The sequence below is a fragment of the Microtus pennsylvanicus genome, chromosome 10 (assembly GCF_037038515.1).
Source record: "Microtus pennsylvanicus isolate mMicPen1 chromosome 10, mMicPen1.hap1, whole genome shotgun sequence".
NCBI classification, from domain to species: Eukaryota; Metazoa; Chordata; class Mammalia; order Rodentia; family Cricetidae; genus Microtus; species Microtus pennsylvanicus.
Window position 1 is genome coordinate 28,712,800 of NC_134588.1, and position 16,486 is coordinate 28,729,285.

Consider the following 16,486-nt stretch of genomic DNA (forward strand, 5'->3'; position numbering starts at 1 on the left):
AGCCTCTGCCTTGCATTAACTAGTGTGGTAGAACACACCTCTAAGCCCAGGTGGAGGTAGGAGGATCAGAAGTTTTAGGTTATGTTGTGTGATGTTTTGGTTGTGTTCTGACAAATAAAGCTTGCTTGGAGTCAGAGGGTAAAGCCAGTCACTAGCTGACCAAAATTAACCATAGAGGTTTGGAGGACTGTAGACAGAGAGGAGACAGGAAGTAGTAAGGCGGGGCTGAGAGAGGATCTTAGCACCTTTTTGGACAGAGGAATGATAGAGGTGTGAAGTGACTGGTGGCTGCTCCCTGCTCTAAGTTTTCATGTTCTTATCCCAATATCTGACTCCCAAGTTTTTACTAATAAAGATTAATTAGATTAACACTTCAATCATCCTTGGCTATAAACCAAGTTCTCTCAGCCTGTACTGAGAGAGAGAGACAGAGAGAGACAGAGACAGAGAGACAGAAAGAGAGAATAAGGAGACAGAAAATTGTCACTTATCAATAAAATTATTATATGGGAGCTAAATACTACCAGCCTATTTACTCTACCAATATCTGTATAACTGTTCCCTCAAAGAACACACACTCTTTTTTAAGTAAATGTAAAATAAATCATACTGTAGGCTATATGACAAACCTAGCAGATTCAAAGTGATTAAAATAATGTATATTAAGCTGGGAGTGGTAGTGGTGGTGGTGGTGCACGCCTTTAATCCCAGCACTCAAGAGGCAGGTAAGTGGATCTCTGTGAGTTTCAGACCAGCCTGGTCTACAGCGTGAGTTCCAGGACAGCCGGGCTACACCGAGAAACCCTGTCTTGAAAAACAAAACAAAACAAAAAAAGTCGGTCAGATGCTTATGATATCCTCACCCACACTCTTTCCTCCTGTTCCTAATATTATTAACTAAAATTTGAATTCATACCACATTATTTTTGGTTATTTATCCTCCAACAATTACTGAAGTCAAAGAACCACTGTTGTTAATTGGTCATGTGACATTTGTATAATGGTAATATCCAACTCTACCACAGCCATGGCCCACTTGAATATTGTAAATACTTGAACTGAAACTATGTAGCTGATAACCCCCAAAGCAGTGACACAAAGAAACAGAAAAACCCAGGCAGCATAACTACTCCAAAATGTACTAACACTTGAGTAATAGCAACTAGGGAGAATGAATTAGAGATCCCAGACAAAGAACTCAAAAGAATGACTATAACTCTGTTCAAATAAACAAAAAATGATAATAAAGTGAACTCCCAATAAAGAACGCCAGCAGATGACTGAACTAAAAAAGAGAACACTACAGGGAGAGTTCCTACAGTTTCCGGTTTGACTCCCGAGTGCTAGCACCTACCTTTAATCTGTCATTTGCCTCAGGTTCTTTCTATCTGAAACATGTAAACTGTCTGAGAGTTTCCTTAAGGTGCAAAGCCTATGCAAAACTTGGTTCGGGGAGAACAAGGCAAACCAAGGTGTCCCTTAATTGAGAATTTGTATTTGGCATTGTCCCTTGGGGGAACTTAGATAAGAGGTTTTGGCATATGAAAATTAACTTGCTAAAGGTGTAAATTGGATAATAAAAAAAAGCCCTTTGCTAAGAGACAGTGAGTCAGCCCGCAAGAGGTTGATCCCCTGCAACTGGAAAGGCTAAAAATTTATCCCAGAGTGCCTCTGTGTCTTCTTTCCACGGACCTGCGTGAACCCACACCACATACAACACAACACAAGATATAAAAGAAGAATTTAACAAAGAAATATGGGAGAAAAACCATCTTAAATGTTGGGAATGAAAAAAACACAAGTTAACAAGTCAACCCAAAAGTTCTGTGGAAAGTCTCGGTAATAGAATGGGTCAAGGAGGCACAGAGTTGAGCTGAAGAAATTTAGAGGAACAATCTAACAACAATGAAGACAAAGCAATAAGGAATCTGTGGGAATTTTGAGATCTCATTTGTCTTAGTCAGTGTTCTGTTGCTGTGAAGATACACCATGACCACAGCACCTCATAGAGGAAAGCATTTCATTGGAATTAGCTTACAGTTTCAGAGGTTTAGTGTATTTTCAATATGGCAGGAACAGGGCATCCATCACACAGGCAGACATGATGCTGGAGAAGGAGCTGAGAGTTCTACATCCAGATTTGCAGGCAGCAGGAAGACCAAGACACTGGGACTGGCTTGAACATTTTAAACCCCAAAGCCCACCCCCCAAACCCTCTTCACAGCCACTCCCTGATGACCAAGCATTCAAATATATGAGCCTATGGGAGTCATTCTTATTCAAACCATCACACCATGATACTCTGAAAAGACCAACTCTACAGGCAATAAACATGAAAGAAGAAGAATCACATTCTAAAGGCATGGAAAATGTTTTTATAAGAATCCTAACAGAAGAGTTCCTAGAGTCAGGGAAAGATATGGCACTATAGATAGAGGAGGAGGCATTTAGGACAGAGAACAAAGACCAGAAAAAACTTTTAATCATTATATTATAATTAAAACACTAAATCCACAGAACAAAGAAAATATATTGAAAGTGGCAAGAGAGAAACATCAAGACACATATAAAGGCAGTTTCATTGGAATAACTTCAGATTTGTTAACTAGAGAGATGTTATTTCAAATGATGAAAAACAACTGTTTGTCTAGACTACTATGCCCAACAAAGTTGTCTATAATAATTAAAGGATAAAAAAAATGCAAGAGGCTTATTCAGCAGTAAAGAAAAATAAAGTGGGAAATTTTATAGGAAAATAGAACGAGCTAGAAAATATTATATTAGGTGAGATAATCCAGACCCAGAAAGACAAATGCCACATATTTCTCTCATGTGTGGATGCTAACTGAAAATTTTTAGATTTGTGGGGTTTAACTTTACTTGTTTCAGTGTGTGTGTGGAGGTCAGAGACTGACTTTCAGAAGTCAGTTGTCTCCTTTCACCACAGGTTCACCAGACCAAATCAGGTCAAACTCAAGTCATCCATCTTGTGCACCAGCACTTTTATCTGCTGGGCCCTCTCACCAGCCTGGCGTGTGTGTTTAATCTGGAGTATCTGTAGAGGTAAGGAAGGGCCCATAGGAGGGAGGACAGGATGTTAGAACATGTGATAAGTAAGAAGGAAGGAAGACTGGGGGGGAGAGACGGGGTAACCCAAACTAAGGATGTATGGGGTGATGTGGGAGTGTCATATATCAATCTGTTGATTTCATTGGTTAAGCAATAAAGAAACTGCTTGGCCCTCATAGGTTAAAACATAGGTGGGAGGAGTAAACAGAACAGAATGCTGGGAGGAAGAGGAAGTGAGCTCAGACTCGACAGCTCTCCTCTTGGGAGCAGACGCCTCAGAGAGATGCCATGCTCCCATCTCCAGGGCGGACGCGAGAGCTCTGCTCTCTGAGGCACACGTGATGAGGCTCCCACCCAGGATGAACGTAGGCTAGAATCTTCCCGGTAAGCGCACCTAGCGGTGCTATGCAGATGATTAGAAATGGGCTAAATTAATATGTGAGAATTAGCCTAGAAGAGGCTAGATAGAAATGGGCCAAGCAGTGTTTAAAAGAATACAGTGTCCATGTAATTATTTCGGGGCATAAGCTAGCCAAGCGGCTGGGGTGCTGGGGATGCAGCCCCACCACTCCTATTACTACAATGGGGGAAAAACTTATGGAAACCCACTACTTTGTAAGCTAATAATTTTTTCATATGTTTGAGCAGTGGTACTCTGTATGTGTAGGTAATGCTGTTCCCATAAGTCAAGGGTCATTGTTGAATGAAAATTCTAGTGCTAGATGTTAAGTATTTCTTAAGGCAAACCTCTCCATGGATACAAATAATACCAACCAGACCAAATTAAACCAAATTAAAAGATGCCTATGTTTAATGGTTGACAATACTCCCTGGTGGTCCTGGGTAAACATGGAGAGGGGAAGAGAAGGGAAGACCATGGGAAACCAGGAGACCATGTATTCATTCTCAGGGTGGTAGTTTAAATAGCCTGTGGGAGTGGTCTTGACCTTCCCTGGAGAAGGGTTACCATTTGGTAGGTTTTCTCAGAGGTGGAGTTTTGGACTAAGGCAACTTCCAGGGGAGGGAGCTTATGCCAGGAGTTGGGGTAAAGCCCCCAGCTAAATATTCCAGACTTTTTTGTATAAAGGGGTGCCAGAAAGCTAATGTAATGCTTTTGACCAAACATTCCAGACTTTTTGGATAAAGGGGTGCCAGTGAGATGAGGTGAAGACTCTCAACCAAATATTTTAGACTCCTTTGATAAAGAAGCACCAGCTCAAGTCTGGATTCTTCCTGCAGGCATGGGGCGATGTGGGAGAGGGGAGAGCTTGGGGTTGGTGGGCTCACACTCAGTGAGAGAGAGAGGTGTGGCGGGAGTGGCATCTGGTTTACTGTCATCCTGGAGACTTCAGGTATCCTTGAGGAAGATGTTCCTTGAGGGAGATGAGAAGGCATGTGGCTAGGAGAAAAAATATATTGTTATTATTGGCCCTACGAATGGGGCTAGCCATGGGAAGTCATTAACTGCCAGAAAGAATGGGACAGAGAAGTGCCCTGGCTGTACAGGTGAGGCTCATGTGAATAAGTGAGACACAAGAGCAGATATGCCCTTTTAAAACCAGAGTTTAGTAGGTAGGTGTCCTTGAGCCAGAAGAGTTGTTAACAATGGTGAAGTCCCAGGAGCTGGTGTAGGTGTTGGCGTTGTCTGGAGGGCCCTTTGTAGGTTGGTCTTGGCCCAGACAGCAGGAGTGACCTGTAAAATATGCTTGAAAATGGGTGGGGTTAAAACAGGCTCTGGAGACTGTTAGTTATTACCAGGCTAGATTTTTTTATAAAGCTGCAGAAACTTTTTTTTTAACCTGCAGGCATCTGTAAGACAACTAGAACATGAACATTTTAGAAGACAAGTAAAGGGAATTGAGAACTCTGAATTTTTAAAGATACACCTGAAACCTGTTAGTCCTGGAATATGAACCCTGTTAAAGAGGCACACCTGATGGGGGGAGAGTCTTCTGTTTTGTGTTAATTTCATTGGTTAAATAAAGAGACTGCCTTGGCCCTTTAATAGGACATAAAATTATGTAGGCGGAGTAAACAGAACAGAATGCTGGGAGAAAGAAGCTGAGTCAGATGGTCGCCATGATTCTCCCACTCCAGACAGACGCAGGTTAAGATCTTTCCTGGTAAGCCACCTCATGGGCTATACACATTATTAGAAATGGGCTAGTCCAGGTGCAAGAGTTAGCCGAGAAAAGGCTAGATATAATGGGCCAAGCAGTGTTTAAAAGAATACAGTTTCCATGTAATTATTTTCGGGGTAAAGCTAGCTGGGTGGCGGGACGCAGCCCAGCCCGCAGTCCCATACTACAACACACACCTGTCTGTATTTTAGCAGGAAACTTAACAAATGAAGTAATGAGCTACCAGTACCCTAAGTCATCGAATTAGATAGAGCTGGGAGGGATAAATGAGTAGAAATGAGGTAACTTTTTTAGATATGCAGGTAATCCCAAATCTCTTCTTAGTCCTTGGAGAACACCAGCCTTAGAAGCAGCACTTGCCATTAGCTGCTGAGTACAAGAGACCTGAAGATTTTCCACTGTGTGTGTAGGGGGGAGATGAGAAGATCGATTCCCTGTGTGTAGCATCCAGGAAGCTGAAGAGATGGAAGCCAGCTTTTTGCTGTGCGGGTGGCTTCAAACACAAAGGCAAGCCTCAAGGTGGAAGGTCTTTTGCAATCACACATCTTTTTGGAGGAGCTATAGGATGTTTCAGGAGCTGGCATGTCTTTATGTTAAAGGCTCTTTTGTTAAATGTCATACTCTTAGATCTGTAAAGGCACTTGAGAATTGGGTACCATTACCTGTTATAGTTAAACTAGACATATAAGTTAAATTTAGACATGTATTTTACCTAATTAGTTACAGGTTACCAATGCTAGTAATGTAAGATTAAAAGGAATTACTTTAATAAGTCAAAGAATACTAGCACATGTGGGTACTCTTACCCAAGATGGTGGTGGGGTCAAAATGGGCATTACCCACGTGTTTGTATTTTTCCAGAGCTGTTGTAATCTGTAGTTATAAATTATACAGATCTTAAAACACACACACATATACACAGAAATAAAGCAAGCATACTGTGGAAATACACCCCCATACTCACACAGACATAAAACATGCATACTGTGGCCCCATTATTTTAACAGACAGACAAAACTCTTTTAGAAAGGTAAACCAACTTAAAAATCCCAGTGTAAGCAGGTGGCAGAAGTCAGGGAAGCACAGAGGTGGTCCCATTAAGGACTGAATTAGCAGACACTGTAAGAGGGAACAGAAACAAAAGGACAGAAACTACATGATTTTAGAGTGGAAGGACGGGGGGCGGGATCAGATCCATTATAGAGAATGTAGGGGAAGGTGGTATTGGGATATCATGACTTATCAGGAAGCCAGGATATACTTAGAGCCACAAGAGGACAGCTCTGGAGGGGTAGAGCCGCAATGGGACAGCCCCAGGAAAACATGGAGAAGGGAAGAGAGAGAAGGGGAGATCATGTGAAACCAGGAGACCATGTGTTCATTCTCTGGGGGGGCAGTTTAAATAGCCTGTGGGAGTGGTCTTGACCTTCCCTGGGGAGGGGTTACCACTTGGCAGGCTTTCTCGCCAGCTAAGTATTCTATTCCAGACTTTTTGTATAAAAGGGGTGCCAAGGAGCTGAGGTGACGCTTTTGACCAAACAGTAGGTATAGACTATCTTGCTCTAAGTTATTGGTTAAGGAGACCTGAGCTCTCCAAACAGTACAGGGTATTGCCATTGTTCTATTTCCCCCTAGAACCAGATGAGAGGATCCTATTGTAGAAGACACCACACATGCTGGTTGCAAAACAGCGAAACTAAGCTAGAACTGATGCCCACACGTATAACAGTGGCATGACAGTTCTAGGGGTAACCAACTACTTTCCCATCTCTGGATTCAAGGCCTGCTTCATAGGAGGAATTCACGCCTGGTACTGTAAAAGCCCATGGCTCGGAAGATCATAACTCCTGGGGAAAGAGAGAATATTGCAGAAGGGGGTGGGGGCAGAAAGAATGTAAACTGTAGGCAGTTTCCATGTGCCCAGCAATCACTCCCAAATAATCACACAGAGACTTAATATTAATTATAGATGCTCAGCTGATAGATTAGGCTTGTCTCCAGCCAGCTCCTACAACTTAACTCATGTCTTTTATGTGCTGCTCCAAGACTTGTTTAACTCATGTACTTCCTACCTGCTCACTCTGCATCTTGCTCACCACTCCTCAGACTTCCAGCATTCTGTCTGCTCTGAAATTGCTGCCTAGCTACTGGCCAACCAACTTTTTATTAACAATAAGAGCAACATATTTTCACAGAGTACAGAAGGATTATTCTACAGCCAGAGGAAGTCTTCTGCACGTGACATGGTATTGTCCTCGTAACCTCATAGCAGCTGTGATCACCTGTACAAGGCCAAGCCTGTCAATATTCCAACAGGGGTAGATGAGGAGCTCAGAAGACCCCACTATTATTGGAGAATTTATGAGCAATTAATGGCTGCTGGGAAAGAGAAGTAATTGGGGGAGGGGGTGTTTCGAGACAGGGTTTCTCTGTAGCTTTGGAGCCTGTCCTGGAACTAGCTCTTGTAGACCAGGCTGGCCATGAACTCACAGAGATCTGCCTGCCTCAGTCTCTTGCCTTTAATCTAGGCACTTGGGAGGCAGAAGCCAGTCTGGTCTACAAAGTGAGTTCCAGAAACCTGAGCTGTTACACAGAGATATACCGTCTTAAAAACAAAATTTCAGAAGTTTACTTTTGTTAACTTAAGTTTACAGAAGTTATGGTGTTTTGCTTGCATGTATGTATGTACACCATGTTTATGCCTGGTGCTCACATAGGCCAGAAGACATCAGAACCACTAGAACTGGAGCGAGCCATCATGTGGGTGCTAGGCATTGAACCTGGGTTCTCTTGAGGAATAGTCAATACTCTTAATTGTTGAGCCATCTTTCCAGACCCAATTTTTTAAAAAGAGAAATGTCATAATGAAACCATTATTTTGTACAATTAGCATATGCTAAAATAGTATGTGAAAGTATAGAGCTGTAAGCAAAGATAAATTGTTTTGAGACTGAATTAGGATTTTATAAGATCTATATTCAGTAATTATAAAGTGAAAATCTTTAGACCTACAAAACAAAAACAGAAAGGAGGATTGTTGTTTCTGCTAAGGGGTAGAAGACTTATTTAGCACTACAAAGTCTGGGCTCAATCTCTACTGTGTGTGGGAGAGGCAGGGAGGGCGGGTGAGAAAAGCCAGGAAGAATTCAAAGTGCATCCATGCAGAAAACCATCAAATCACAAAAGGAAGGAAATAACCAGACAAAATGATAGCAGTAAGGTTTATTTTATTAATATTTATTTTTGTTGTGTGTTCACAGAGGGTGTGCACAGGCCATGGTATGCATGTGCAGGTCAGAGGGCAACTTCAGATTTTAGTCCTTCTCTTCCAATGTGCTTGAGGCAGAATCTCTCTGGTTTGCTTCCAGAGGCCTCTCCAGTTTCCCCCTCCCGTCTTGTTCTAGGAATGCCGAGATTCCTGACATATGCCACCACATTCCACCTTCACATGGGTTCTGTGGGTCAGAACTCAGGTTGCCAGATTTGTGCTTAACCGGCTGAGCCATCTTGCCAGTAGCTTCCTACCTATCAATAATAAACCTTGCATGTAAATGGATTCAATTCACCAAAAACACAGGATGACTATATTAAAACAACAAACAAATAAAAACCCAACTGTATGCTACCTGGAAGAGAGTCACACACAGACTATGACCAAAGACTAGAAAAAGACATTCCACACAAATGGAAACCCAGGGAGCAGGAGCAGCCATAGTTATAGCAGACAATCAAGAAAGGTTCAGTGAGAGACCCTGTCTCAAGGGGATAATGCAGCACACTGGACATCCTCCTCTGACCTTCATGCACACGGGCATACACAAACACACACACACACACACACACACTCCAAGACTAAAACAGAAACATAGCAAAATTTATGAGCTACAGCAAAAGCAGATCTAGGAGCAGTAAAGACATTGACAGATGTCAAATAAACATTGCCCCTCAAGGAACTAGAAAAAGAACGAAACCCAAGACAGAAAAAAGAAATAATAAAGATGAGGTAGAAATTAGAAAAATATAAATGAAATTAAGAGTTGCTTTGTGTGTGTGAGTGCGTGTGTATGGACATGGATGGCCACGACACATTTGTGGAGGTCAGAGGACAGCTCTTCATGGAGTCTGTTCTCTCCTTCACCTTTACCCACTGCACCATCTTCTGGATTCAGGAGGTGCTCCTTCAAAGCTGAACACAGTGACACATGCCTCTGATCCCAGCATTCTTGATGCTGAAATGGGATGACTGAGTTCAGGGCCAGCTTGTGCTATATATAGATACCCTATCACCAACAAGTTAGATTATTTATAAGAAATGCATACCCTCCTACAAAGACTGAATCATGAAAACATAGAAAAATCCAAAGCCGAGGGTGTAGTCCAGTAGCAGAGGTGACAGCAAGGAGGGAGAGGGAGAAGAGAGGGAAAATTCAAACAGACCAGTAATGAATAGGAAACTGAGTCAGCAATAAGGTCCTTTATAGTTCTGGAATACAGTACAGTGCAGTAGAGAGAGTGGTTGCTGAGCATGTATAATGTACTGAATTAAATCTATAGTCACACACACACACACACACACACACACACACACACACACACACACACACCACACTCCTATCAAGAAAAGTTCAAGACTTAATGGCTTCACTGCTGAAGTATCCAAGATAACTCACTCTTAAAAAAAAAAAATCAAAGTGCAGCCAACTCTTTTGACAAGGCTAGTATCAATGATACCAAATCTGAACAAGGGCATTACAAGAGGATGGCAGCCAATTTAAAACAAACAAACAGAACAGGGTCTCATTGTCGAACTCAAGAGATCAACTTCAAGTCAACTGTTTAAGCATAAATAAACGTAAGTTCTCTTGCTGCTTTAGGAAAAGCATTTCTTCAGAAGCACGCACAAGAGATGTGTTTATCATGCTACAGGACATTAGTTAAGGAAACGCCTCTATGCCGTCCAGTTTCCAGAAGCTGTTGGATTTGCCCAGGGAACTTCTTGACCCGTAAAACCCCAATGCAAACAAGACCAATCTTCTCCTACAAACCTGAAACTTCTGACAAGTAAGACACAAGAGCTGGTACCCACAAACATGAAGCCTTAAGATTTCCAAACTTTCCCTTCCCCCTTGCTGCTATTGATAGAGTATTAGGCTCATACTTCATTTTCTCTCAGAGTACGACTCTCCAGCTCCTCCCATTCCCCTCTTCAAGAATGTTACAAGAGTTAGTGGGCGGTTAGCAAGACCCTCTCAGAAACAAAAAGCCATTCCAGAGAAATAATTGCTCGCATTCCAAGGGCTGCCAACATGAGCTGCTTCCCCGTAGTTCAGTAACCTTAATGAAGCAAGAGCAACGCTCCCCGCAATGCAGATCCTAGTTAGAAGAAAGGATCTACAGATTGTGGAAAAGTCCAAGTTAAAAGGCAAACGCCACAGGCTCCACAGAGCAGGGAGCGGCAAAGATGTCTAAATACAGAGCTCAATTGTAAGAACACCTATTTCTCACTAGATCATCGTTTGCTCTGTCAAAAATAGAACCTTCCACGTCTTATCCATTCAGAATAAGCCCAGCAGGCACAGCTTTGCTTACACAGGGCAAGCAGGTCAGAAGGGCCACACAGGGAAATGGAAAAAGCAGCCAGCAGGTTTTCTTAGGGATTAGACTGCTTCAGCTTTTATCCTCCTTCCCAGCTATTCTGGTGCCAAGAAAGCTGCCTGGAGGCCTGCAGCCTGCTCTCAGAGAGCTGGGCTTTCAGCAGCAGTCCACAGCCACGACTCCCTCTACTGCCCACTATTTTCTTTACTGGAGCTGGCTTAATGAATTTCAAACTCGTGTGTGTTCACAGTGCACTACTGAAAAAATAACCAAATGGGTTTCGAAAGGAGCACTGTAGCTGAAAGCAGCTCCCGGGGGCTGCCTCCCTCTATTTTGGACAGGGCTGTTTTGTTCAGTTTAATCAAGTCTCCATCTCAACAGATTTGAGACTTCAGGCTTGGTGGAGGATGCCTTTACCCACTGAGCCATCTTGCCAGCCCAGGAACTAACATTTTGATTGATTTTCACCCATCTTTAATAACACCTTTAGCAGAATTTCAAAGGGGCTCTAGGGCTGGGACTGAAGGGCAGCCCAGTGGTAGAATGCCTGCAGAGCATGCACAAAGCCAGGGGTCACATCCCCAGCACCACAAAACACAAACACAGAATGGGCCTCACTCATCTTTTTTTCTTTTTTTTTTAAATTTATTTATTTATTAAAGATTTCTGCCTGGGCCTTACTCATCTTGCAGCATCCACTTAAAACATAGCACTAAGACTGTTAGGCTGGGTGAGGTGGCACATGCTCATAATCCCAGCACTTAGGAAGCTGAGGCAGGAGGACTGGGGTTAAGGCCACCTGGGCCACACATGAGGAACCAACCTAAAATAAATATGAAGAATCCCTGCTTGCTCATCTCTGCCCAGAAAACCTGCAGGCATCACAACTCTGCCACCCAGAAAACTTCCAAGTGTGAGGGCTGGAAGCTACCTGTGTGAACTTGTGAGGAGAGGATCAGGATAAGGAGAAATAGACTCGGTCGGGCAGTGGTGGCACACGCCTTTAATCCCAACATTTGGGGGACAGAGGTAGGGTGATCCCTGTGAGTTCGAGGCCAGCCTGATCTAGAGGGGACAGACTCCAAAGCTACAAAGACAAACCCTGTCTCAAAAAACCAAAAAAACAAAACAGAAAAATAGACTCTATTCTAGACAGAGGAAGAGCTTTGGAATCCACAAAGGAAGTGAAAGAATAGTTGTACAGTGCAGACAAAAAGGGACGCAAAGCACAAGCCAAACCTGGCTAGGGGATGGCGCAGGGCTATTTCCCACATGCTGTCCTGTGATGGAATGAGCATATCTCCCCCCCCCCCCAACACTCCATCAATGTAACGGCAAAATAAACAAGGGCAAACATATATCTACTGGGGTGGGAAAGGCAAACAGCTTACGCTGCACAGCTCTCTGGGGAGCAAGCACAGAGATGTGCAGTCCTCATTCAGGACAAGCCCACTGCGCCCAGAGCACAAACTGCAGAATGTGGTGGCCCAGCAGTAATTCCTCTGGCCAGGCACCATCTTGTCCTGATCTGAGGCTGCTGAAGCCACGCCTGTGCCCTGTACAGGGAGGCCAAAGCCGGTTGAGTACCTCTTTTCTCTTGTGCCTTTTCAGTATATTTTTGTTTGTGGAATGTGCCATAGCATCCATTTGGAAGTCAGAAAACAACTTACAGGCATTGGTTCTCTTCTTCCGTGTGTCCTAGAGATTGAACTCAGGGCGTGCTGCTAGCAGCATGTGTTCTCACCTGCTAACCCATACACACACACACACACACACACACACACACACACACACACACACACACACACACATCTTGTTGTTCTTTGGGCTTTTGTCTAATTTTGCTTTTTTTTTTTTTTTTTTTTCGAAACAGGGTTTTTCTGTAGCTTTGGTGCCTGTTCCGGAACTAGCTCTTGTAGACCAGGCTGGCCTCGAACTCACAGAGATCCGCCTGCCTCTGCCTCCCGAGTGCTGGGATTAAAGGCGTGCGCCACCACCGCCCGGCCTAATTTTGCTTTTTTTTTTTTTTTTTTGGTTTTTTTGTTTGTTTGTTTTTCGAGACAGGGTTTCTCTGTAGCTTTGGAGCCTGTCCTGGAACTTGCTCTGTAGACCAGGCTGGTCTTGAACTCACAGAGTAATTTTGCTTTCTTATTGGGAGTATTTTTTTAGTTCCCTTCCCTAGCTTTTCCTTCCCATGATGCTCTATTTTGACTGCCTTATTTTTTTCTTTAAAAAAAATTTTTTTATTTTCTGATTCCTCTTCTCAGCTTTTCCATTGGGTAATATAACGTGTTGTCCTTTTCTCATCTCGTGCTCTTTTCCCTTCCCCTCCCTAACACTTCTTCCATTGTATTTTAAAACATTTACTTGCTTTGCTTCAATTTCTCCCCTTCCCTGCCTGCTTCCTTGACTTCATTCATTCCCTATTTCCACACTTCCTTAAGCAGTTTTTAACTTCATAGCCCATCTTGCAGTTGCCTTACCATTTTGTTCTCTGGTGATGTAATAAGGAGCTAAATCAATACTGATCTGAATGTATTTTGTCTTGTATGATTTGATGCTGCTGTAGTTACAGAAGTGTTCTCTTCCTACTGAGTGGTATTGAGGGCTGAGCCTCCAGTAAGATCTGCAATGAAACTGGAAGAGATTGCCAAACAAAACCACACAGCAGGCTACCCATCTCAGTGAGCTTCTAGATAGCTACAATAGCTATTCTGAAGCCACTGATCATGACACTTTAGTTTTGTGAGACAGTTTCTCTGGGTAACAGCTGGGAACTCGCTCTGTAGACCAGGCTGGCCTATCTCTGAAGGACTGAGATTAAAGGCGTGTGCACCACCACCCAGCTATCACACTGAATTACATACTTTCATTATCAGTTACACTTTTATGAATTTGACCACCACACACAAGACCCCCAAACTCCCAGGTTAAACTAAACTTCTTGCTCTTTCTACATGTCAGACTGTACCCACACGCGCATTTGTTTACACACACACATGTATACATTATAGGCTAAGATCCACATGAGGATGATCATTTTTTCCCCTGAGGTTGTGTGGCCTTATTATACACTCTAGGTTTACCGATTAAATTTTGGGACATTTTTCAGAGTGGAAAAGTATTCCATCTTATGTGTGTATGTTCCAGTCATCTGTTGATGGACAACTGGACTGTCCACATCCCTGTTATAGTGAGTACAATGGTGCTAACCATGCTAATCCCTGTACAGAGTACATGGCCAGCTGTGGAACATGTTCTATTTTAAGATTTTTGAGAAAAATCTAGACTGATTTCCATCATAGCTGGATTAAGTTGTACCATACCAGAAATAACAGTTCCTCTCTCCACATCCTCTGCAACATTTGTCTTTTTTTTTTAATTTTATTTTTTATGTGCATTGGAGTTTGCCATAGGTGTTGGGTCCTCTGAAACTGAAGTTACAGACAGTTGTGAGCTGCCATGTGGGTGCTGGGAATTGAACCCAAATCCTCTGGAAGAGCAGTCAGTGCTCTTAACCACTGAGCCATCTTTCCAGCCCCAACATTTGTTCTTTATAATAAAGTTTTAGTTGCAAGATAGCCAGGCATGGCGGTACAAACCTTTAATTCCAGCACTCGGGAGGCAGAGGCAGGTGGATGTCTGAGTTTGAAGTCAGCATGGTCTACAGAGTGAGTTCTAGGACAGCCAGAACTACACAGAGAAACTGTGCCTCAAAAAACAAACAACAAAAAACAAGCAAGCCCTGACTGTTCTTTCAATTCCCAGCACCCACATGGCAGCTCACAACTGTAACTCCAGTTCCAGGAGACCTGACACCCTCACAGACATGCATACATACAGGCGAAATACCAATGCACATGAAATAAAAATAAATTATAAAAAAATGGTAACAAAGATCTTTACTCCATCATGTAGACTATCACCCATTTGCTAGCTCTTGGGATGAGTGTCCTTTGCCACTGGAATCCTTTTCAGCAAGCTCCTATTTCCCTCTAGCAGTTTGAGGATCTCAGGTCTTACATTAGGTCCTGATGTACATGCGCATGTGTGCCAGGCCGTACATGTAGAGGTGAGGGTGTGGAAAGAGAAGCTTGCTTTATACACTGCTGGTGTATAGGTTATGGATTTGTACAGCCTCTGCTCAAGTTATCATGGTGGTTTCTCAAAACACTAAAGACAGAAATGTCATACAGCTCATATATGCATACAGGTTGGGCATACATTCCCAAAGAACTCTGATTCAAAATACCAGAAATTCTTGCACTTCCATGTTTATTGTTACACTTTTCACAAGCTAGCCTAATGTCCCTGAATATGAATAAGAGCACAGAATACACACCAAATATTATTCACCTGTAAAAATAAGAAAATCTGACATTTACAAGCAAACGGATGAGAAGCTGTTACTGTAAGTGAAATAAGGGAGACTCAGAAAGACAAGTAGGGAGGAGGGAAGCTGAACAGAGGCTGGCCATGTAGGAAAGGAAGGAAACCAGGCAGAGGGGCAGCTTACAGAGAGGACTGATCAGAACAAAGTATGATGAATGGAAGAAAATGCTACAATAAAATGCATGACTTTGAATGCTAACTAAAAAAAGGAAAGAAAAAAAAAAGAGAAATCCCACTAAGGGGATCATTTGCTCACATAAAGTCCTGGGTACATGGGCTGGGGATTTAGCTCAGTGGTAAATTGAAGCCCTAGGTTCAATCCCCAATATCATTCCCCCAAATTCAGTTATTGACTGTAATTTCTTTAGCCAGGTGGTGGTGGTGCATGCCTTTAATTCCAACACTCAGGAGGCAGAAGCAGGTGGATATCTATGAATTTGAGGCCAACCTGGTCTACAGAGTTCCAGGGCAGCCAGGGCTACACAGAGAAACCCTGTCTTGAATCCCCAACACCTCCCACCACCCAAAAAAGACCCGGGCATGTAGTTCAGTTGTAGTGTATTTGAGTAACAAGAACAGGGACCTGGGTTCAATCCCCTGCACTACATGCAATCAGATATGATAATGCAGGCCAGCAATCACAACACTTGGGAGGAGGAGGAGGCAGGAGATAAGGTGTTCAATGTACACCCATCTACATACTGAGTTTGAGGACAGACTGAACTACAAGACCTTATTCCAAAAGAAAACAAATCAGTCAATCATGTTGGTGCATGTCTACAGTCCCAGCACTTGTGAACGGAAGCAGGAAGAGCATCAATTTGAGGTTGGCCTGGATTACCCAACAAGTCACCACATAAAGAGAGGGGAAAAAAAAAGAGCCGGTGGGTGGTAAAATAGTTCAATGGCTAAGAGCAGATGCTAGTGCTCAATCCTAAGGATCTAAGGATCACACCTGGATCCAAAAACCCAGAGGGCAGCTTGCAAAGGCTGGCAACTCCAGTTCCAAGGGATCTGATACCTTCTTCTGTTTCCATGGCATCAGCACAGTCTCAGAGACACACAGGTATGTGCACATACAGAAGACAGGGAGAGGGGGAGAGGGAGAAAGGGAGGGTCAACAAGATGGCATGCTGTGCAAAGGCCCTTGGGTGTCAGCAAGCCTGACAGCCTGAGCTCAAGGAGACATTCTGCTCACCAAAGCTGTTCTCTATCCTACACACATGGCCACGGCACACCTGCACTCACACACACAAATTAAGCCAGATTACAGGCCTTCACTCCCCAGA